Raw genomic sequence first — 25,279 nt, 5'->3', positions numbered from 1 at the left:
CAGGGTTCAAGTGACTTTGCGAGACCAACTCTACAACAAAAGATATGACATCGACGCCCTCGAGATACCTACCATATGTGAGCAGGACCTTCCGAGCCCAGATGAAGCCATCGTGGCAACATTAGAGGAACTCGGCTGTCCCGTGAAAGACAACGTGACCGGACTGGAACAACGCGGCGTCGACATACTGCTGGGATCAGACCACTACTGGGGGTGCATCGCAGGAAGAATTCACCGACTGAGCGGATACCTGACTGCAGTAGAAACGGCATTCGGTTGGGCGGTCGAGGGACGGACACGCTCGGATTCGACCATCGTGAGTTGCTCCCAGGCGACCGTGCTCATAGCAACGCTGCAGGATCTAGAAACCACATCGGTTCTCCGACATTCTGGGAGCTAGAAAGCATGGGAGTTACCGACCCGCCAGTAGAGGATCCCTCGGACAGCGCCGTGAGACGAGAGTTTGAAGCCAACATTACGAAGACCGCCGGTAGATGCGAAGTGGGCCTTCCATGGAAATCGGACGTAAGGCTGGCAGACAACATGGAGGTGGCAAGAAGGAGGTTGGAGAATCTATGTAAGAAGTTGACCAAAAATCCCGATCTCCCACAGAAGTATGACGAACCGATTCGGCAATACCAAGACAACGACATGGCGGAGAGGGTCGATGAAGAAACAGAGAACGAAGGTGCAGCAAGGGTGTATTACATGCCCTACCAGGCTGTTCTCTGCGAGAACAGCAGCACCACCAAACTTAGGATTGTGTTTGACGCTTTTTCTCACGGCGCAAACTGTGAATCCCTGAACGAAAACTTGGAGAGTGGACGGAACATGAATCCAGATCTCGTCGCCCTACTTCGGAGGTTTAGGACGCACCCAGTAGCGTTAGTGGCGGATGTTGAGAAGGCTTTCCTGCAGATCTGACTCAAGGCGGAGTATCGTGACGCACTGCGGTTTAGTAGAGTTTTGGATGCGGAGAAAATGTCCCATTATGAGGAATGCTTTTCAAATTGATTTTTTGCCTAGAAAAACACGAATTTTAAGGTAAAAAATAGATAGCCCCACCCACCATATGTTCTAGTTAAGGCTGAAGCTTAAAAATGCTCAATATTTTCCAGCAATTTTATACGATAGATTTCGTCGCCAAGTGAGCTGACTTACATAAATAGCTGTGTACCTCCCCCTGTAGCTTATTGGAAAAGAGTCCTACATAGATAAAATTTCATCGACTGCATCTAGGCAACAAGATAAACAGACCCTCCAAATTTCATCACTATTGAGCAACTGGTGTAAAAGTTCACACTTGAAGCTTGTGTCACCCCTTAACCAGAGGTATTAAATCTCTGAGTTTGAATTATCGCGAGCCTACTGTATACTCTAAAGGAGACATGGCTCACTTGAATGTGCTTAATATCACTGTATGGATATGCAAATTTTAATTTGCTAGTTTTATTTCTCAAGCACTTGGTGTCTTGGGTATTCAAATCAATGAAAATGTTTACTTTGGTTCAATTTATGGGAGGTTTGTTTTATTATGTCATGTGCAGTAAAAAGTCGGGGAGCTGGGCTAGGTGGTAAACACGTTGCTTGCTGATGTTAACCATGTATGTCATATACAGTTTGTTGTGATTGTGTATCAATTTCGAATCCTCCTCTGCTATTTATTTCAGGCTGCCCTTACGTGCACCATGAAGATACCGAAGAGGTCTTCAATTGAAGGACAACTATAAGCCCACTCGTGGAGGGGTATCTAGACGGCGAGCGTAAGGATAATTGTAATGCAAAATTTCTCCCAACTTAAAGCAAGGCATGCCTTCTTCTAATAAAGGCATTGCGGCGAAGCTTCTTAATTGGTTCGTTTGTTCAGCTGTCATCTCTACGAACAGCTGATCTCACACAAACAAAATCCTGGTAGTGAGTAGTAGAGGTAGTGTGCTCTTTTCCTTGTTGAACTCTTGTTGTCTTGTCTAAAGATAAAAAATTGCACAAGTTAATATAATGAATGACGGAGCTATGAACTCTCCATACCAATCCGTACCCCAAAAGCTTCATGTGACTTCGGCTTGCTGAAACATGGAAGCTGTTCGCCTAAATAATGGAGCACTAGACCTTTCTGTCTCCTTGAAGCCCATAGCTACGAGCCATCCGCACCAAGCCTGCACCTCCACACGTATTGGAGGTGCAGGTGGTAGGGATGGCTCGTAACTTTGGCCTTATATACGGCGGAAAGGTATAGTGCTTGGTTATTCTGTGCCGACAGCTTTCATTACTCCTACGGATAGCTGTCCGTAGGGGACTACAGAAATTCCGTCATTTTACGAAATTATGTGCCTTGTTTTCACAGACGGTCCAGTTTCTAGATTACGGGAAACCTTGCCGGCAAGACGAAACCAGCAACTTTTACCAATACAATGGGAAAACGGATAACTGTCCGTAGAGTGAAATACAGACGTTCCGTCATTTTACAAAATTATATGCCTTGTTTTTACAGACGGTTCAGTTGCTAGGTTACGGGAAACCATGCCGGCATTATGGAACCCCCAGCTTTCACCCATAAAATGGAGTGAAATTGTTTTTCCAGCGGCCCACATACCCCTTGTCCAAGTCGGAAATGGTCAGACATATCCGACTCCCCCTAAAATAAAGTGTCCGTTTCCATGGAAAATGAAGAGTTTCATATTTGATGTCGTAGTCATTCGCCTTATTACGTATTTCAACAATAGACATTTAAATCCCAAGATGGTTCAACGATAACGGCCACAAAACATTTCGAAAGACTGCTGTAAAACGGCATTGAAAGACGGCCGAAAAACGGTTGACGATATCGGTCGCAAAACAGTTGACGATATCGGTCTCAAAACTCTCACCGTGATCGGTTCAAGTTATTGGACCGATCTGGAGCCGGGTTGCAAATCATTATGAAACCGTTATTTCTTAAAACTTTGACCGATATTTGTCCTTTATTTGTCCAATATTTTCGCGCTGCTTGGGTCCCCGGGAGTGACATCATAAAAGGAGTTCTCGGAATCGCTGCTCTCGCGCATCTTCAGCGCCTACCAAAGCTATGCACGCCTAGTCCTCCTCTTTTTTAGAAAGGTCAGACAGACGTCACATCTGGTGTCAGTGCAGGGAATATACGTGCCAAGCTTGCAACTGCACGCACTGCCCACCCGAGCGACATGCGCGTGGCGGTCCAAAGATCCTTTTATGACGTCACGACTTGTCGAAGGTTTTTCGCATTTTCTCGCGTTTAGTTACATCTTCGGGGAAAACGAACGTGATATTCAGATTTTCGCGATAAATACACACTAGAATTCACCTCTAACACGTTTTTTTCAAATAAGTGTTTCAGCTTCCCCTTAAATATTCTGTGGCCCCGGAGGGTCATGCTGCACTCTGGAGTGCATCATATATCAGTCTAGAAACCTTGTGTTCAGGCTGATCTAATGATGTGTCACCAATAAACGTCAGAACCATTACTGCAACTGGACTGAGTAGTCATGCTTCGACTCGTCTGATACATGTCGCAGTCGACGTCGAACGCTCAGGGTTCCAGCGGAACCGAATCCTGAGGAACCTCTGGAAGAACGATGGATAGCCTGAAGCAGCAAGCGGCAATGCGACTCACGGGGAATTTGGAGGAAAACTGGCGGAGGTTTAAACAAAGGCGGGACACTTACCGGAATGCCACGGGGTTTGCACTGCAACCCGAGGACCAAAAATCTTCTTTGTTACTTCATGTCGCGGGAGAAGACACGTTGGAAATTTACGATATCTTACAATTTAAGGACGACGAAAGAAGAGAAGCGTATGGAACGTTTTGCGGAGAGCAGTTCGTCTGCTTCTTTAGGAAGGGTTGCGGTGACATCAGAACGACGCCGAGTTCTGATTGACTTCGATTGGAAGGATGGTTGGTAGGCCTCAATGCTAAATGCCTTAAGGTCTACCCACTTTTTTCCAATTAGCCAATAACAACTTGGCATTCTGACGTCATCGCAACTACTATGCAAGAAGCGGATGAAATTAGTGGCAAAATTTATGGTTGCAAAATTTAAAGCCTACTGCATTTCCAGAAAAAAGAATGAGACTTTCGAAAGATACGTATTTTGGACGAGACAACAAACGAAGGAGAACAGTTCGAACAACATCTGCGGGATTTGAAGATAAAAGCTCAATCATTTAATTTCGGAGCAGTACTGGACTAACTGATCAGAGATCAAACTCTATGTAGGAACCTCTGGTAGTCGTCGATGATTACGTTCAAGCGAACTTTTATTTACACTATCTACAAGCTGCAAGCGATGGGATCTGACGTGTCGTACCCATGTTGATTCGACGCACATGCTCTCAATCCTTTCTTTTTCACTTCGTCGTCTTCGATCTCCTCGCGCCAGGGATATGGCTTATTACGAAGCACTTAAACGTTTCAACACACTCCCACCGAATGGATGGGAATCCATTCTAAACTTCCGTTAACTCCAACGGATACACAAGCCGCACTGGCCTTCAGAAAAATAAATATTCAGCCCCCTTCCTCATTAAATTTCAGTTCAGAAAGAACCACAGCAAAGAATACATTCAACGATTCATTGAAGTGATAGATTTCCTAAGACAAAAGTTGCTGCAAAAAAAGTGAAACTGAAACAAACCTGTTTGAATTTCCCACACCACTACATTTGCTTTTACTGGTGGTGGTGGCAACTAAACGGCACCAAGATCATAGATGGTGCCTTCTGCTTACACTTAATCTCCAGCTCGGCTTAGCTGAGTGGGTACGAGCTTAAAACGCTTTCTTTGAGTGTCATTTTGTTGTCGGCATGTGGACATGGATTGTGAAATGAGTGAGGAATTGGGTATGGCTTGCAATACACGAACCAACATCAGCAAGTATGGGCGGGCCAAGCATCATCGAAATACAAAGCAGACAAATCCACGTGACTCTCTATAAATAAATGCTTTTTAGTAAGTTTTGTGTTCAATCAAGGTGGGCTTTTTAATTCTTGACCAAATGCACAGCCTCTTCACCGCGAAACTGGACTTCTATGGTGTTCTTGCCCGAATAGAGTTTACTCTGAAACAAAGATATTTAGTGTACTGAAGCTGTGAAAAACTGCTCTTCCCAACGAAAGTATGATCATCATTCCGAAACATACCGGCGCAAGGCTACAGCAGTTTAAAAAAAAAAAAAAAGAAGTTTCACGTTTCAAGAATATGTGATTTTTGATCGTCGGCTTACCGCAAATGTTTTATTTCTCCTGATCTTGCAATAACAATTTGCAGGAGTATGCACTATTAGTTGTGGAACCCTAATACATAAGATAGGAAAATTCGTTCTTTTCTTAAAATTTCAATTTTTATGTGGTGTTCCCCCTTAAAGGACACATGCAAAGGAAAAAAACATTTTTTTTAAACGGCTTAGATGGAAAAAGGACGCCATAAAACGATTTTAGAACGAAGAAAAAAGATTTTTAGAGCTATATTTACGGCGCAAAACGAATTTGTAGTTGGCGCCCGCGGGCACCGCGGAAAAGTGGTCTGTGTTCATCACGTGACTGGTCTTTATTTATCACGTGGTGCTTGCGTTCTTTCGGAAGCTTCCTATGGCCTCTAAAAGTAACTTATTCATCTTTGTTTGAAGTATAACAAAAAACTAAGATGAATAAGTAACTTTAAGAGCCCAAAGGAAACTCCTGAAAAAGCGCAAGCAGACGTGATAGACCTGTGCGCCGGCCAGACGACGGCGGCGGCGCCCCGAAGCAGACGAACTTGCGCGGCGGCGGCGACGGCGACGTGGAGAAACGCGTTGAAGCGGCGTTTGCACAACGCTCAGCGTGCGGCGGCGACGCAGCGCGGCGGCGCGCGGGCCTACCACGTGACCAGCGGCGGCTCCCGCGAGCGCCAACTACAAATCCGTAAAGCGCCGTAAATATAACTCTAAAAATTTTTTTTCTTCGTTGTAAAGTCGTTTTATGACATCCTTTTTCCATCTAAGCTGTCTAAAAAAATGTTTTTTTCCTTTGCATGTGTCCTTTAAGTCAAACAAATTTCAAACCTTGGTTTGTCCCGCTACGTTTTCAATGTATTCATAAGCCGCTTAATTTGAACGACGTTTTCGTGTAATTCATACTTTTTGTTCTCGCAGCCCCGTTGAGCGCACTTCTTTACGAGCACCGGTGCACTGCGAAGAACCAGCAGCTCTGAAGCTTACTTTCAAAGTTGTTACTTTCCTGCGGTGCACTGGTGCTCAGTAAGAAGCGCACTCAACAGAGCTAAAGTAGAGCAGAGCCGTATATATAGAGCTTGGTTTATGAAAGGAGCAAGCAGAGCCAAGGAGGGCATCAGACACACAGATACAGGGCTCGACATGCTCTCTTGGCCAACCAGAAGCTGAAAATAATCCCCTAGCCATGCTAGTGAGAAACGGTTTTGATAAGTTCGCAAGAGTTAAGTGTAGTAACTCTTCATGGCTGAAAATATGGTGCAGGCAATGTTTTGATTATGGTTATGCAAGAATATGTAAGAAACAAATGGTGCCGCTTGATTTCTGTTTTGCTCAAATGGAGTCTGACCGCTTCGACGCTAGGAGTACGGATTACGTTAATTGTACAGCTGGTCGCGCATGCTTTTTATAATTTCTATATCTTCCACCGTGATTTTGCATGACCGTTATCAAAACATCACTGCACCCCAGTCACCGAGAACTACACCGACGAGCTTATTAATTTTGTTTCTCACAACCACTGCCAGGTATACCGCCAGCACGCCGGTACTTGAAATATTTAGCTTTGCAGCCTCTGCGCAACAAATTGAGACCTAATCTCGATATTCGTGATCCTGGAGGCCAAATTAAGGCGATTTTAGTGTGTTTTTTTTCTGAAATACAAAATCGCTTCCGTTTCCCTTTAAAAGACCTTCAACAGTGACACGACGATAAAGGATGATCGTCGCTATACAACGCTTCTTCCTTTGTTTATCTCCACACAAACTCTTGTACGTTGTAAGTCCCGAAAAAACGTGTTTCAGCATTCTATCCGTATTAATAGGCAACACCACACATTTTTAAAAAATTCACGTATTCGAAAATGCAAGCACTGTATTTAGTCGTGACGGGATGTCGTTAATTGAGGTTGGCAAACCGAAACCGAAAAGGTGGCCGATGTGCACTCAAGATGCTTTGCGCGCCACAACGTCGCTAGACTCAGTCGATTTTGAAAGATGGCTATTTTGCGTCATGGGTTAATATAATAGAGTGATTTAGTAGACCCTACGCCGCGGATGTCGGGCCTAGGGGGCTGTGCCCAACTTAAGCTTTCAGTTGACAGCACGAGCTCGCTCGAGCAACGCGAAGCTCTAGCGTACGGCCTACTAAAGGTTTCTAGTAAATCATTATCTATGAACGTATTGATTACTTAATTTTTACTCCATATTTCAAGAATACTCGCACTTCGTTTTATTTTTCAACACGTCCCGTCTTTTTTTCGGAAATGATTCATTTAATGACGATGAACATAAACCAATATGTGCTTTCCTTGCCGGTGTGTCGTCCATGTGTAAGCCTCAGTTACACTGCTCGTACTTCATACAAAGTAAACACAGTATCTCTGCAGACAAGATGACAAGATTATCAGCTTACAGGCATTACCTATTTGCTCTATGGACCGACACTCTGTTTACAAACAAGCCCGCGTTTGCCCACACAAGGTGTGGGCACTGCGCGTGCGCAGAAACCGAATTTGCGTGAAGTGAAGCGTCTGCGCATGCGCAGTGCCGTCGACAGCGCCACCGCAGCTGCGTGGCGTCAGGGCCGCGTGTGGGTCTATACGCACGAATGCGTCGAATATATGTGGAGACAGTTTTCGTGTGGCCAATGCAACAGGGCCGTCATGCAAGGAAGAAGCACGGCTGAGGCAGTGCCTGCAACCTGTCTTTTGCGCGATAACCAAGCTGTGTGACCGCGGCCTTGAAGTGTCAATAACTCATAATCTACATATGGCTTACTTCACATTTACTCGATGCTCGAAGATTGCTTCCGCTTCCTTTTTATCGTTAAACGAGTACTGCTTCTTCTAAAGTTCATCATTCGGCGGTGACGAACATAAACCCTGATATGCTTCCCTCTCCGATGCGTCGTCATCCTTTAAGCGCTACCTGGCGAACGACCCGCGAGGAACACAGCCGCCAGACCCAGTTCCCTGCAGAGCGAGGAAAAAGCGCCGTTATCCACGGCCGAACCGGGAGCCATCGGGTCCCATCTGCGGACGCTTTTTTGCCAAAGCGTCCGAGGTAAATTCGGCTTGACGACCCTCCCGGGAAATACCTCGACTGCCTGGACCCGAGCGACGACGTCATCCGGCCGGTCTTCCTTTTTTTACGAGTCTCACGAGCGTTGAGGCTCGGGGACAGCAGCACACAGCAACGCGTTCGGAAGAGGTAAGCCGGCGCTTCTGCGCGTGTGTGAATCGAGGAAAGAGTGTTTGCTGCGCCGTTCTCCAACGACGCACGCGCGGAAGGAGCTGCGACCGTAAAAGACCTGGGCTGGCTGCGACGCGTCTGTGACTGCTATGCTTAGCGCCCTATGGACCTGTAGCTCTAGGTTTCGTGCCGCGCCCCTAGCGCGCAAAATAAAACATCTTTGGGTCACCTTTCGTTTGCGCGTCATTGCTCGCATAGTTCACGGACGCTACATTGCTCGCAGACGCTATATATGAAAAGAAAAAAAAAAAAAACCACCCCGAAAAGTACAGATATTTGGCGTGCTCTTGGGGAGGGGGGGTTCCGTTGAAGAGCATTTTATCCTTAAAAAATATAAATTGGTCAAAGAATGGCCACTTGAAATCTGTCCGGCTCTGTCTTCGCCTGTCTATCGCCCTTGAAAGTCACTTCCCATTCTTTTTCTAGGGCGGCGGAATGGTTTATAGGGTTTTGCATTGAAGGTGCAGGCGTTAACCATTGAAAATAAGCTGTGGCTTTCTCTGATTGACAAAGACGACAAGGTCAAATGGGTTGTAATAAATATTTAGACTGTAGGAAATTATTCTACCCAGACGGATTCTGATTTCTCTATTAACAGGTAATTTGATCACTGCATTACGCCTGGAGATTTTAACATGCATCACGCAGTATTTATTACATTTGGGAATACAACTCGTCAGAACAATATTCTGCATAGGTGTGCTGTAGATTTAGACTTGCGCAAAAATTTATATTTCGCAAAGTGAAATTTCATTTGAAACAACACTGCAAATTTAGGTGCATTGTTGATAATGTCACAATTGACTAGTGAATGAACGCCCTCTAAGTTACAAAGTTTTCTAGGTTAATAACACAAATAAGTAGGTTGCGCATTTGCATAAAACAATCAATCTCAAAATATTTTTGTTTGACCAAAGGGAAGGTCAAGGCTGCTTTGGGCCCCTCGACCCTTGTGTTCGTTTGCATTCTAATTTAGTGTCAAGATCTCATGTTTTATTTTTATAATCAATGACAGAACTAGAAACACAGAGCATACTTTTCGAACACCCGGCCTCCAAGCACACGCTGCATGCCTTCCACCGTGCTTTGGCTGCGTGTGCTCGAGGTGCACGAGAAGCCGAATTGGATTGTCTTTCCATAAGCCTACTCTATACTCACAAAGCCTGGCAGTTCGACTGCGGTGCCTGCTCACAGATTTGGAGCGCGAGAATCTGGTAGCACAGAGCATAAACGAGCCTTTTCTCAGGGAACCTGGACGTCAGTGCACAGCTTTTGCAGCGGCGAGGACCCGAAACACACTTGTTCGCTCGGGAGAAGTGTGCTTCGGCGTTTCGCCGTAGCGGAGTGCCAGTCACGTGGCTCTCCCCTCATCCGTTGTCTGCCGTTCCACCTTTTCCATGTCGGCGGCTGCTTCTCGTGGCGATCTGCCAGGCTTTGTCAGTTTATAGGAGGCTATGGTCGAACGTAGGAAGCTCGCGCTGGAGGCGGGACAACCGAAGCACCTTCCTGTCGTTCTCATCTTGTCACGGACTACAGCTTTCGCTGTAATGTTTACCTTGGCTGCCATAACCGAGCGTGCGACTGATGAGCGCGTGCTGATGGCGAGCTTGCGCAGTAATTTCAAAACGTCCATTTCGGACAATCTATAAAGCCGCTCATAACAGCAAGTTACTGAGAGCTCGTTCTGAGCATGCGTTCCGAATAGCACCCTCAAATATGGCGTCTACTGAATGCCCGCTATAAACAGTCAAACATTCTTGGGCATCGTTACCGAAATAGATGACATCACTTACGGATGCATTTTCTTAATAAAACCTGACCAATAAAAGAAAATAAATAACGGCATCCTGTACGGCAGTGGTTCTCAAAACGGAGACTGCGGACCCTTTGGGGTCCGCGAAGGCATCCTGGGGGTCCGCAAACCCTTGCCTCATCAGTCAAGCCCGGCAATAGAAGTTGTCTTTTTTCAGGTAAAGAAGACATGTTTCGGTTTTCGGGGTGAGTTTTCTCGTGTGTATGTGAATAAGAAAGGTCTGCTTAACACTAGCCTCTAGTTACATCTATTTATTAAATCATTATTATATTTAACTTATACTTTTCCCCTCCCCTCACCATGAACGGGCTCTACCATTATCTCCACCTATCCACAAGGGGTCCGCGAAACATCGATGGCTGAGAACCACTGCTCTACTGCGCAGTGGTTCTCTGCGCAGTAGAGCTATATTCGCATTCACCTCGAGAACAGTAGTAAAAGAAATACCTTTGGATTCTCGCGGTCCATTGCTGATTTACTACTTTATGAGATCTACTTCGTGCAGCGCATGAATGCTGCGCAAAATCTTTTTATTTTCTCGATGGGATAATAAGTAGAGGCGGATGTAGTGAACAAGATCGTGCCCTACATTGGGTGAGGCTAGTCGAGTTCCTAAAAAGCGCACCTATTAACTGGGGTTCCGTGTTTTTGGCTAAATACCAAGAAAAGCTGAATTACAACCCTCGAATTGCGTTTATGAAAGTGAAAAAAAAACGAATTTGAATTTTTTTTTAATAATAAAAAAAATCTTCACGGGGAACAAATCATCATCCACAGATGTATTTGGTCTCACCCCGGACGGAAGACATCCTCCATTGAAAGTATTCACGCGGGGCTCCATTTTTCTTTGGATACACACACCATGCATGTACCGTTTTTTCATTATTATCATTATTATTATTAGCATGGCCAAGTCGTGCCAATATTCGTATTGCCCTCATGTTTCCTGGCCGTTGGAGAATCACATTCCCGCAGACTACTTTCTTCGCCGTAAACTCCGATTCTTTGTCCGACAGCAAAACTTGACACCAAAAAACATCAAATAAGTATGGAAAAAAAATAAACACCCCAAAAAACCCCGGAATTAAAAAAAGAAAAAAAAAAAAAAACGCAACAACAAATACCCGGAACCCTATAAATAACCGAGCTCTTTGCTGAAATCAAAAAACAAAAATGACCCAGGATCAGTCATACTCGCTTCAGCAAAGGCCTCATCAAAACAAGACTACTCAAAGACGCAGGCTCGCACGCGCGACGCCCCACAAAAGCGCGCACAAGGCAGCGAGGGCGGTTTCCTCATAACGTCAGCTTGAAAGGAGGGCAACTTTATTAATTCTCCTAATTGCTAAAAAACGGTACAGCTCTCCCTCTGGGACCCGCTATCGGCCTCCATAACACCCTTCTCCCCCACCCCCCGACACCGAAGTGAGTTAAGACTCTCGCGTTTTCGACAACGTTCGCAGCTTCCAGGCATGTCTTACAAACCACGTAAGCACGCACTCAGCCTAATCGTGATCCTCCCCTCCCCCCCCCCCCCCCCCTTGTCATGTAAATTCGACGTCGACACGACGCCGACCACGCAGTCCTCCCCTCTTATGCCAGCCCCAGTGTTTAAACTTTCGTTTAAGCATCCGCACCTCGTGTCAAAACCTAAAGTCCGGGCAGCCGGAAATGGCGAACAAAGAAACAAGCGAGGCAGAGAAGAAATGATCCGGCAAATAATGGCTACGTGAGATGGGTTCAGTAGTTTGAGGGAAGGAAAAGGTATTAAGAATGAGGATTTTTTTTTTTTCGGGCGAAAAAGGCGGGGCGGGGCGACAATTACTGGCCGCCATGAATCAAGGAAGCCAGCCTTATTCCCTCCAAGGAACGGGGACACGGCGTGGAGGGGGGAGGTGCTGGTAGTAAGACAGATCGGCTCATCTGGCGCGCCTGAAATTTTAATGGCGAGACTTATCACGTCGTCGTGCCCGATAATAAAGGAGCCAATTAAAAGAGTGCTCCGCGCATCGTCGATTTCGCGCGGGCGCGTCGGATCGTTCTTCCTCCAACGCCAGGAGTTATGACCGCCGAGCAAGATCGCTAAACCCAAGGAAGCTTCCATACACCGTTCGCCGGTAATCTGACAGTGTTGCTGGAAGCTACCTGCTCGTCGGACCACTCCGACGTGTCTATATTTCGCCACGTGATCACGCTCCCTACCCAAGCGCCGAGAGCGGGGTCAGGCGATGTAAGGGAGTAATATTTATGTTGTATGTATGTTCAGATGGCGGGAAGTTGGTCAGCCCCATGGGCATCTGGTGTTCCTGCTGCAGATGGCAAATTTAGCAAAGGCAAACAAACAAAATTTTACGATCGTGTTTACACGGCGTGACGTCGGCCGGACTTTCATTTGCGCTGACACTGGTCTACACAGTCGACGAGAAATTTAGCCAGTGCGGTACGACTGCTATGCAGGAACCTTTAACGTGCATCAAGCACTGTTGACACAGGACCGCCCATCCACATAAAAACGGGCAGGGATGGGGATTGAAGCAAGTCTCCGGGTTTTGCAGCGCGAGCTTTCGCTCTACGTGCTGCCGCGATGCACTAACACACTGGGCCACCGATTCCCTAATTTAGTGAAACAAATAAAGAACAATTGTTTGTTCCTGTTTAGGCAGCGTAAGGTTCGTCTGCCTTTGATGTATACTGGTTTGCGCTCTAGATAAGAGGTGTAGCAAGTGCAGTACGGCTGGTAGCCTGCGGTCATGTATGCGACACACGACAGCAAGCCGAGAAAATGCTCATCCTGAACGAAACGGGAAAAGGGGGGAGGGGGGGATTGAACCCGGTTTGTCCGTGTTCTGCGACGCGAGCCTTCCCTCCATGTGCTTCAAACTGCTGTTTGCAAACACGCTGTACTGCCCGTAACATATTTGTGACTATGCAGTCAGCACCATTAGCCCAGATTCGCTTGCGCATCCTGAGCGCCCCTCAAATATGTGCGTTTCTTTTGAAATGTCTGAGAAAGTTGTACGCGAAAATATGCAACCGATCCCCCGATGAAAGGGAGGCGGTTGATCGGCTCGACGACCGCGTAGCTCCCACCACACTGTCAGCTTAGGGGCGAACGGACCTCAGAGACGCTGTCCACTGGGCGGGAGGCACGCCGACCCAGCACGGAGCGCTAAGCGCCAGCGTGATTAGACCGCATTCGAGGGCGGTTAGGGCTCCAGCAGCTGCTTCGGCCACACGCGGTTCTTCGCGCGAAGCGGACGGATGGTGCCGTGACTGAGGGTCGTCCCGCATAAACGGGGAGGCGTACTAAAGGCAAGAGCGTGCTGGTATCGCTACTCCGGGTGAGCTCTAGACCGCCCCGTGAGGCCTTGGCGGGGAATATTGGAGACTTCGCATCTTCCTCGCGTATCTTTTTCCCGATAATTTCACATATTTGGATTCGTGGCTTTCATATTCCGGATTATTGTCACTGGAAGAGTGAGAACGGTAGGGCGTGTCTTTGGAACGTCTGTTCTCCAGCACAGCGTGGCGTCATGCCTTCTATCGTGCTGCGTAAATGAAACGCCGAGGCGTTGCCTAAGGTATGCCAAGCTCGCGCTCGAGGTGTCTCGCCTAAAGAGCGTACTTCTTTTGTTTTTTTCCTGCGGTTCCCATCTTGGCAGTGACTATAACCGGTCTTTATTAAAATACTAAACTGATAAGATCGGACTCCTGTACGAAGGTATTCAGGAAGTAATTCACCACATTGTTTCTCTCAAAAACCGCTTATTTAAGATTAGTTAAATTCACAGACAATAATAGTCCAGGTATAGTGCTCACATGATTTGTTCTTTCTTTTTTACATAATCTCCGTGAAATTGAACGGCTTTATGCTAGATCGAAGCAAGGGCATGCACGCCTTCCCTGTACGATACCGGCTCGTTTCCTGGTGAAGCAATTATATCGTCACTCCACGAATCACGTTATCGTTTTCTTATCTCCTTCCTCGAAGTGCATCCTTTAGCTGGCCTATTGCTCCTCATTTGACGATGTCAAATAACTTCTATAAGGGCAGTGGGCAGTACAGTTTCAGGGACGAAAAGTTTAATTTGAGGCTGCGATAAATGATCATAAATTGGAATTTTGCTACTCGAATACTGTTTCGTAGTCTAAAAAAAAAAAAAGAAACGGGTACACGAAGGTAGGGAGCCAATAGCCCACCTTTCAGAACGAGAAAATATCTTTTGTTTTATATTATAGTTCATTATTTTTCACTTTCCCCGCGTCTTCATTGCGATACATCCGCGGTTTCCAAAGCCCATCAGCCTAACCCAACTTATGCATTAGATACAAACACAGCGTAACTCGAAAGTATGCGCTCACCCACATTCAACCCGTCGACAAATATTTGGATTCGCATTCGTGGCCAATGGGTGTTTGACAGCACTTATCATCACTTGCTAATGACAAGTTTTATGGTGTGCTTAAAAATCACGGTGTAAGCTTGGAGTCGTCTCATCCGGTGAAATACATGTCACGATCACGTGATTTGCCCCGATTTTGATTTAGTACGTATCAAACCTGCGGCGATGTGTTGGCGTCAGGGAGCTACCAGAGGCTTAACCCTCGGAGAAGCGACGGAAGTGTGTTGCTACGGAGCTGATACACGTTGATAAACTAACAATCCCTTGTTCACGTGGTTACGTAAGTTGTGTTCAGAGCGACCGGTCTACACGCAAACACTACAAAAATGGCAGTCACCGGTACAACTTTTCCATCGCGGTAGCTGCTGAAGACGAGTAATCACGGAAGCAGAAATCGTGAAAGGATCTGTTCCGTCTAGTTCATTGTTTTCCCACTAGGTGCCATTCGTTTTGCTGGAGTTGCGAGTACATTCGGTCACCAAACTTTTTTCACCTTTACTGTCGAGTGTCGACATCCCATTCTTCGATGATACACATGGTTGTCGTATTTCTTCAATCGGTATATCAGAAAGCTGTTTGAAGGTTTCCTAAAATGAATGTATGAACGTCGTTTTATTGTAAAATTAGGTACTATGCACAATGTTGTCAAACTTTGACTCGAATGAAACATTACTTGACAAATAAATAAAACAAAAAATAAATTGATAGCACGGGTGGATGTGCGTTAGATATAGTGAGAAAAAGGGGAAACGCGTGATGTGTTTATCTCCCGCTGTCGCTCTTGACAAGTGTGGCATTTGTGTCGTATCAACTTACGCTTTTGAAAAGGAGGAAAAAGGTTGCTGTTTGGGCGGTTTGAATTCTGAGTTTTCCGCTGCGTGTCGTCTTTTCAAGGTATGTAAGTGCAATACATACCTTCTCTGAAATCATTCGTTTCGGGTGTATGAGATGCATGCAAGAGGGGTTCGCGCAACGTGAATAAAACGTAATAAAAAAGGAATAAAAAAAATCTTCGCGTCTACCACCCCATATATTTTTCTTAATACTTTTTGCCTGCCTCCTCTAACTTGGAACCTGATATGTTAAGAATCGCCTGGTCTTTGCCATTGTGGCACGGCTGTCATTTTACCGATGGTACCATGGTGCTAGAGACACACGAGCTATGAATTGTGGGACCGCCGTCTGCCCCTTCAAGAAGCAAGAAACCGCCATACCTCCCATTCTATACCACCAAAGCGTTAGTGTTTGGTGGGTGAGGAACTTGTGCTTGGCGGGTCGACTTCCTTTTATTTTTTTTACACTTTCGTTTGTGACTTGAAATTGCCAAAATATAAAATCATATAAAAGCCCTAGGCACCTCGTTCAGGAGGTATACATATACTAAAACTGCACATGCTGCCTATTACGTTTATTATATTATGACGGAATGTTACAGGGGGTCATTAAACGAGTTTTCTACTTTCACTAAATACGTCTAACTTTCCTTAGGTTTTCTTTCTATGGAATGGCAGTCGCCAGAAAGAAGGCGAGAAATGTGAGCATCGTTCATCCTCGCAAGTCGGAGCCATAACAAGAGGTCACTTGGCCTGGTCCCCATCCAATGCTGCCCATTTTACTCATAGCCACTCGCTGGGGTTGGCAAAGCAGAAAACGTGCGCTGAGCTCCAGGCATTGTTAGAGTTCGGCTTTTCTCATCACCGCAGTGGTTGGACACGGGCCACTTCCCGAGTGTCCGCCGGGGCATTGAATGCTACGAGCCAAAGTTGAGTGCGCACGCAGTTCTCGTGTTCAATCCATAAGCCGCGTTCCACTGTCGTCAGTCGGGTCGTTTGGATTATACAATTACGTCATCAAGCTTTGCGAAGGCAAGACTCAAAGACACGGTCCCCTTTTATCTCTCGCAGTTTCAGCGCGACAAAGAAGCTTTTGAATCAGTGGCGGTCTGTGAGAGTATACTTGGGCCAGACTAGGACCAGTACGTCTCTTTAAAGTCATGAGAATTCCAACACGATATCGTTTTATGACCCCTTAAAGTATAGATTGCTGCCCAGCACCATGTCATCTCATCAAATTCAACCTTTAATATAGCTTACAGCATGTAAACAACAAGAACAAAACATTTTTTTTCTTTTTTTTTTCTCGCATTAGTGTTTTTTTTTTCTTGATTCAACATGTGAAAGATTAGTTCGTCTGATGCTCTGAGATGCAGGAACTTAGTTCGCAAACCAACGTTAACGTTTCCAAAAATATTCCAAGATGCCAGACCTCAGTTTAGCCGACAGGCCAAAACAACTTTTCACGCGTATCACTTCTTTTCACATCGCGGACTCAGTTAATACAAATTGCGGCTGTGTCTTCAGTCAGACAAGCCGTGAAAACTTTAACTCGTCCACGTAATGTAATTTGGATTAGCACCTTTCGGGAGCGGTTTTTGGGCTGAACTTAAAAGGTGTTCCCAAGCGCAATTTAAGCGTAGAGAAACTTCATAAAATAAGGCAACTAACGGAGTGATATGAAGTGTTCTATAACAAAAAGCGTTTAACTTCTGTATTTTTTGTACTCGAGTTTCATGACTGAAGGTTTATGACAACCTGTCTGGTTGCAAAGCTTCTACTCACACATGGTTCCAAGCACACTAGGATTTGATGGATCTGCCTTTGCGTGCTAATCTTTAATAAGACTTATGTTTTGGTCTATGTTATACAATCTAAAACTAGCAATGTCACAAAACCGTTTGCTAGCAATCTCTTTCTACGTATAAAGATAACAAGACTTTCTTGATTTAATATTTCCCCCCAGAAATGTCCACTCATAAAACTTGAGTATGATAAATAAACAAAAGACAGCTTTGTGAAAAGATGGATTCTACTACGTTTATTGTGCTTTTTGCACGAATTGTTTTACGTCCGATTATTGTTCGGAAACACCCTGTAAAGAACACATTTGGCCATCCTGCCCACATATTTTATATGAAAAAAGAGACGCATTAAAAAGAAGAAATTTAACGACAATTTGTTTCTCTTTTTTTTTTAACAAATAGTGAGGTAGCAAAAAGGGTACGATCTACGATCATGGAGAAGGAAGGAAGTGCATTTCAATAGTCACATCTTTCCGCTCTCACTTTTTGCGGTGCGGTGTTTTAAAGTGTTTTCGCGCTGGTTGGTGGAGTTTGCCTGACCTAAATTCGACTTCGGCTTTTGATCTCTAAACAAATATTACTTCCAAACTGAGAAGTGAAAAAAAAAAAAAAAAAAAAATGAGGGACACAAAAATAAATCTAACACGGTTCCGAAAAGTTAACATTTTATAATGCATGAGCGGACCCGGGTTTCCTATATTTGTGCGATGAAATTCCCGCAGAGAGTCGTCTTTTTTTATTTTTTTTTTATAAACTGGTAGTCGTTGCTTTTTCTTCCTGTTCCAAACGCAAAGCAAGCTTCTCGCGCTTTATGCGCACATGTACCCCGTTTGATGTGACATCCAACGTAAAGACCTGATGCCGCCCCCAGATAATAACTTCTTCCCTACTTCATACTACTTGGCGGCTTCTAAGAGGCCGCCGATCGCAGCACGCGCACGGAACGACGGCGGCGACTAAAAAGTACTTTCGATGCTCGGCCCCAAAATAAACTTGTTACGAGAGTACAAATAACCGAGCAAATCTGAGGCGGCGTTCGTAAAAAAGATGAAACGAAACATCTGAAGACAACCAACAAACAAGCAGGACTGCGAGTTTCAGAGACTATAGCGCCAACGCGTGCAAATACCCCTTTTTCCCTCCTCACACACACATAAGCACAAGAGCACACAAAACCAGGCACAGGCACGCACGCGCACACGCACGCACTCACACGCGCGAGCGCTTTTTTTTTCGCAGAAAAAGAAAACAAATTTCGTCACAGGTCTTAAAATTTAAATCTCATTTATATGCTAACAAAACACGACCAGAGAGCCTTCTACCGACTCTTCTTTTTTTCTCTCCCTCTCTCTTCCTTTTGCCCTGGGTGGCTCATCTTTTAGATTGCCGGCACGTGCGCGATTCAGTCTTCTCTGCCTCCCGATAGCGAATCCCCTCGCACCCTTTTGTTTTAGCCAAGTCGACTCGACGATTTCCCTCCTGCCCCCGTGGGCTCGGACAGCGCGCTGGAGGGATTTTGAGTCGACGGGAAGCCGAGCCCCTCGCGCGGAAACTTTAAAGCGAATTTTTCTCTTTTAATTTTTTTTATCACTACTACTCGTTTTTGGTTGGAGAGGTTCTGCCAGCCCACCTAACGCTCAAAATCCTACTTTTCCTTTTTTTTTTTTCTTCTTTCTATTTATTTAGCGGCGAGGCTGGTTTTGCTTTCTCACTCCGGCGCTTGCCGTCCCGTTGTTTCAAAGTTTCTTGCTTTGATTATCCTTCTTCACTCCCCCGGTTCTGGCCTTAGTGTTTTGATCGAGAGATAGAGAGAGAGAAAGAGAGAGAGCGATGTGTGCGTGCCTTGTTTAGCGTTCGTAATCGCAGCGCGATCATTGTGTATTCCGAAGTGTTCATCATCTCGTGAAATTGCTCGGACATGACTGGACTGACAATGATCCGGACGCTTCTGACATTCGCATGCGCGCACCATCTTCTTCCTTCGCTCATGCAAACGCGCAGATAAGTGCTGGCGTAAAAAATAAACTACATTATTTTTTTGCATTGTTTTGCTTTTGTCTCTTTTGGCTCTTTGTGCGTGTGAATCCTTTCTTCCCAACTTCTAGTTTCCGGCTAGTTTTTATTTGAACAGTATCGAGACTTTCTGGTACCAAACCGTTCATCTATTATCTAAACTAAAAAAAAAAAAAATTGAATGTTTTTTTTTGTGACGAATTTTGTTTGTGTGTTTTGAAGCAGGCCGTTTTAGTATGACAGAAGTTGGAAACGAAAGCTTTGCATTTACTAGAGATATACTGGATTTTGTTTAAGGAGGTCACCAGAAAACTTGCCTATTGCTGTGCAAGGAAGAAACAAGCTTACAAGGGGCCCAGTATATCACCCCTGCCTTTTGTGGACGAATCTCGCTCGACCGATATTTTGCTATGGATCCCGAGGAATGTAAAATGACGATTGATTTACTTCGTTGATTTATCTCCCGCGCATCCCAAATGTTGTCATCAATCAGCAAGACGATGATAAAAAGAATATCCGTGTCGCCCCGTGGGTCCCTCTCCTAGTCACGTTAAAAAAAGAGAGAGATGATTGACAAAACGGCGCTCTTCATGGAGTGGCCGCAAGCTCTAAAAGAACCCCTTTTTTATATTACGCTTTGCTGAGGAACTTAGCGAGGATTGGCATTCGAACTTAACTTCTTTGATAGCAACTATATTATTCCCTTACACCAGGGGTCTCCAAACTTTCTGGCTCAGGGGCCGAATTCGGGATCTGTCGCAGTCTGAAGGGCCGTAAAATAAAGAAGTAAATAAGAATTAAGAAATCCTGAATAAATAATCTTATACCCGTTTTCACTTTAAGAAAACGGCAACTTTAGCGCACACCTTTTTCATACGTGGCGCAAAGTAGTTCTTATGAGATATGGTTGTCATTGTCAGAGGAAGAAGCGATGCTTTTGGCGTTTGGAACGTGTACGTCTTAAAAAGATAACATGTATCTAATTTAGAATTCCCCTACATATATCTTCATTAACCACAAAAAGGGGGGATTTAGTAATACTCCACGAGGAGCCGGACTTTTCTTTACTACGGCTCTTGAGGTGAAAAAAGGCATAGGTAAGTACAGAAATTCAATCTGGGGACGAAAACAAAATCAGATTTTTAATTGGAAATGGTACATTTTTTTAATGATAACATTATAAAATATATGTAAAGCAGAAAATTCACCGGGCATAAATAAATATACAAAGGAAGCTTACCCTACTGACACAGGTAACTAATGAGAATATTAGAACGATGATATTAGGCAATACTTATGAAACCGGACACAAAGTCCGTACACATGAGAACTTAAGCTAGTTTTAACATAGTTACATATACATGAAACCGGTGGTTAAATATGGTGATGCCGGAGATGATTTGGGGTGTGCGTATGTTAATACAGCCTAGAACTTAGTCTGCCTCAGCAAGTGACATGTCTCCCAGCTGTAGATAAGAACTTTAGCCAGTTCAGTACAAGCCGCTAGCCAGGGTTCTTTAACGTGCACCACGCAGCGGTGATACACGACCGTACGCCCGTACGATGCTCATCCAGATCGAAACGGGCAGGGATAGAGATTGAACCCAGGATCAAAAACCCGGTGGTCTCTTTTGTTTGTGAGCGCCGGGGAAAGAGGGAGAGTGAGGAAGAGAGGGTGACGTGTGCGACGCTGCCATTGGTCCGAAGCGCCGACGTCAGCACGCGTCAACCTCTCTCCTTCTCCCCGGCGCTGACAAACTGACAGACCCCACCCGGTATTCGTCCAAACGAGCCCTTTCGTTTTCGACGGAGTCACGCTCACAAACGGCGCGGAGCCAGAGAGGAGGGCACGTCACAGCGTGGTGAAATAAGGGCGTTGTCAATTGCCGCTCTCACGTCGCCGGTTGTTCTTCGCTCTAGGTTTCCGTAGTAGCGGTGCGTGGGCTGTGATGTGTGTGTGTATTTAAAACAATAAATGCGGTTCCCTCCAGGAGTCATATGTATGCGTTCCCTTCCACGAGTGATATGAATGGCGTTCTTTCCCCGAGTGGACATGGATTACCATATCCAAGAGTGTCGACGTACTCCAACAGGCAAAGTACGAAGAAGAGGATGAAAAAAAAAATTACGGGAACATTTATTGGTGGATTTTTGTGAAATACGTTAGCATGACCCTCGGGAAACGCCGCACACGCCTCCGTTCGGGGAAACGCTAACACTGAACCCGCGTAACGAGGGATAGGCAGCAAAATATAGTAAATCAAAAGACAAAAAGCCAAAACAGAAAGGTGAAGGGGTCGGCGGTAGCGATTCCCAAAGGGGGAGATGTTTGACGTTTCGGAAGGGTAACGCTAACACATTGCCTTAGAATCCACCAACTTATCTCCTCGTGTTTGTTTGTTTACCAAATAGTTTTACTGAGACGTTTCCACATACACCACAGTAAAAACTCGGTTGTATGCGGGTAGAACGTGAGGGAGAGGAGGAGACGGAGAGCGCGCGGGGACGCCAGAGAGTGGAGGGGAGCTCTGACTGGAATGGTTAGTGGCAAGGCGCAAAACCAGCTGCCGTTGTCTCTACTCACTCTTAGAACGCATTCGAACGTCGAGCGCCGGCTTACGGAGTTCGGCGTCCGCATTCGAACGCGGCCGTAAATGGAGTAAAGAAAGCACAGACGATACCAGCTTGCTCGGCGTCTACCCAATACTTATTTCGTCAGTCAGAGCTCGGCACTCTGATGTCGCTGACTTTGCGCTATATCAGCGTTGTATCAGCGCCCCGCTTCGTTGAATCCCGCCCTTTCTTGACTACGTTCACACAAGTAACTCTAGTCGTAGTTAAAAATAACGCCGAGGGAGCGATAATTTTTTTATTTTTTCATCTCTGCCTTTTATGGGTGTATTAAAGAGTGGCCAGGCTCCTTAAATCGACCGCAAAATTCGGTTTCTTAACCTATCGCGGTATAGGAAGTATTCACTGCGGCTATAGCTGTGTGCGCGACTGCTGAGCGCGTGCTGATGGCAAGCTTCCACAGTTATTTTGTAACGTGCATTCCGCACCCTCAAAATTGCCGGTCTTAGCGGCCTATTAATGTGGGCTCGTTCTGAGCATGCGCTCTAGATAGCACTCACAAATATGGCGCCCAGTGGATACTCCTTATACGACTTTGTGCAGCGTTGCCCACAGATGGTGCATTTGTTTTGTAAAATTTGCAAAGAGTGAACTTACCTGAGGAAAAAGTAAGGAAAGAAAAGGGCTTAGCTTCTAAGGAAATTCGGCGAAGCCAAAGGTCTTCAAACAATACGGCGCCGTTTCGCACGGGAGACAAGAAAGGGCGCAAGTGGTCGCGATGCCAACTGCGCCAACGAACGAGCATACGGCGCCGAAAGCCGGCGTCTTTAGCAGGCGAAATTTTCGACTCAAAAGCGGCGCGAGCTTTTCTGATACCAGTTGCCAATGCATTATTTTATCATCCTTTCTGCTAAAACATATTGAATGGACACATAATCGATTAGAAAAATGATTTGTCGGGATATTTTGACTGCTTTTCTCGAGGTACCGATGTCGTTTGCTTTGCAGTTCCTTGTTGTTACCGCGTCTGTTTTTGTTTCTGCGACTCTCGCCACCTGCGGAACGCGCTCCGCTTTTGAGTCGAAATATCGACTGCTAAAGAGACCCGCTTTTGGTGCCGTTTGCGCCAAAAGCGGGCGCATACGGCGCCCGCTTTTGCTCTATCTTGCTCACCGCTTCCCTGCTCTCAAATGATGCCCATCCCATGTCTCGTTGTACTCCCTGGTTTGGCGTTTTGCAATGTGCCCCCAAAGCCAGCCTACCTACTCCGCGTTGTTTTATTTCTAGTCTTGCATGCACTTCGGATTTCATGCATAGCACTGCGTTTCCAAAAGTCAAGCCAGGCCACCATGACCCCTTTCCAAATCTCTATGGGGAGTCTGGTATTCAGCGCACAGCTTTTGCAGCGGCGAGGACCCGAAACATGATTTTCAAACCCGGCGAGAAAAGAAGCGGTCGCCCGAATGACGCAAGAAGCACGAGCGGTCATTCCATCGCTCGGGACAAGTGTGTTTCGGCGTCTCGCCGCAGCGGGGCGCCCGTTACATGCCACTTGTCTTCCACTCCACCTTTTCCCTTTCTGCGGCCGCGTCTCGTGGCGATCTGCCAGGCTTTGTCAGTATAGAGGAGGCTATGTCTCTGCGTTGAGATGCACGCGTGAACCGGCCCCTGAGTTTGAGCAGCCGATGTTACAATCCGATCGAGCGAATCAATCGGCGCCAAAAGTGCATCGACGTCGGAACAACTTCCGAACCACTTTTGATGTAGGGGCAACATAGGACGCTAAACACAGAAGTCGAAGACGCGCTCCGGTCACCATTCTATGCGTGATTGCTTTAGCCGTAAATAACGAACGCATAAAGACGACGAGCGGGGTAACGATGCACATTTGCGCCGCTTGAGTGGCTCTATTCGATCGTACATAGCTCCGGCTGCGCTCGTACTTAGCATGAAACGGAGAATAATGCGACCGTTTCTGATGCACAAAAATGTTTTTACCAATGCACCCCCAGCCTTTCTCTAAAACAAGGCGATTTGAAACTATGTCCAGGTATTTCTTGAAGTGTATGTCAACACAAATATTCCAGCTTTTTTTTTTTTTTTGTCACCACTTTATTGCTTGATTTTTACTCACGGAGCTGGAATAAGCCCTTGAGGCTTATTCCGGCTCGCTATCGTATTTTGTAAATTGTTTACTCTACCAATAAATCTGTTCTACAGACAGTAACATTTGTTTCGTGCCGTCCTGGGAGCAATTAAGATATTCTACACAAAAATTCGTCGTTGGGCCCTTTCCTATCTCTGCGCTTTTCCGGCAATGTTGACTTCAAGAGCGCTGCGCTGTATTTCCGAATCCTGGGCGAGACGTTCCGTGACTTGTGGCGCTTAGCTCGTACAAGACGGCGCAAGACCGACACTTTTGGTCGACGGAGAACAAAAGACAAAAGTGAAGTCGGGAAAGGACTTCTAATTACCGGGAAGCGCAATCGTGCATCCGATGTTCGACAAAGAGCGTCTCCCCGCGCGGCTGCAATTGTGGAGGGACGGCGGCAGGTCACGCGATTATCAAAGCGCGAAGAACCCGCATTCCACTAGGCTCGCGGGGAGGGAGCGAGAAAAACAACGGGCACGACACGCGCCCAAAACTTTGGTGCGTGCAGTTTGCCAGTCTCGCACCGACGATTACGAGCCACACCTATCTTTTCCTCTCTCTTTCCCTCTTTTACTTTTTTTTTTTTATTGCCTTGCGAAACAACGAGTTCCAAGACAGTCAAAGAAAGAGTCCCCTAGCGGTAAAGAGAAGTCAGGAGCTCGCAGGTGGAATCCAAGTATTCCGCGCCAACGATCTCTACTATACAGCGAGAAACTGAGGGAGAGGAGGAGATGAAAGCGCGCGGTGACATCAGAGCGCCGATTTGTGACTAGAAGGATTAGTGGGTAGGCACACAGCGTGTCTGCATTTGTTTCTACTAGACCTGTATTTAGTTGAACCACTCTATTCAAGTTGCTATGGTTTAACTACTTTTCGGATTAGTTTAGTAACGTTCAAGTACATTTTTATTTCGGTAATTAGTAGTTTACTTTATTTATTTTTCCGAGTAACTTCTCCTCAAATTACAAATTACTTTCGAATTTTAGTGGTTGTTTTGCCTGTCATCAAACATTCCTCCACGAAAAGAGATAAGATGTTAGAAGACCAGCTTATAATTGCAAAGAGGGGGAAGCATGTGGGGTGGGAAAGGGGGGGGGGTGAAGAAAATGGTTAGGAGAGAGAGCCTGAAACCCAAAACAATTTTCACGAGCCCTCCACTGCAGCAACACGGCTACGAGACGTGGGGAGCGAACAGACACGACGCAAGAAAGGCCGAG

The sequence above is a fragment of the Ixodes scapularis genome, unplaced genomic scaffold (assembly GCF_016920785.2).
Source record: "Ixodes scapularis isolate PalLabHiFi unplaced genomic scaffold, ASM1692078v2 PGA_scaffold5__190_contigs__length_132052651, whole genome shotgun sequence".
Lineage (NCBI taxonomy): Eukaryota > Metazoa > Arthropoda > Arachnida > Ixodida > Ixodidae > Ixodes > Ixodes scapularis.
This window is presented reverse-complemented; position numbering follows the sequence as displayed.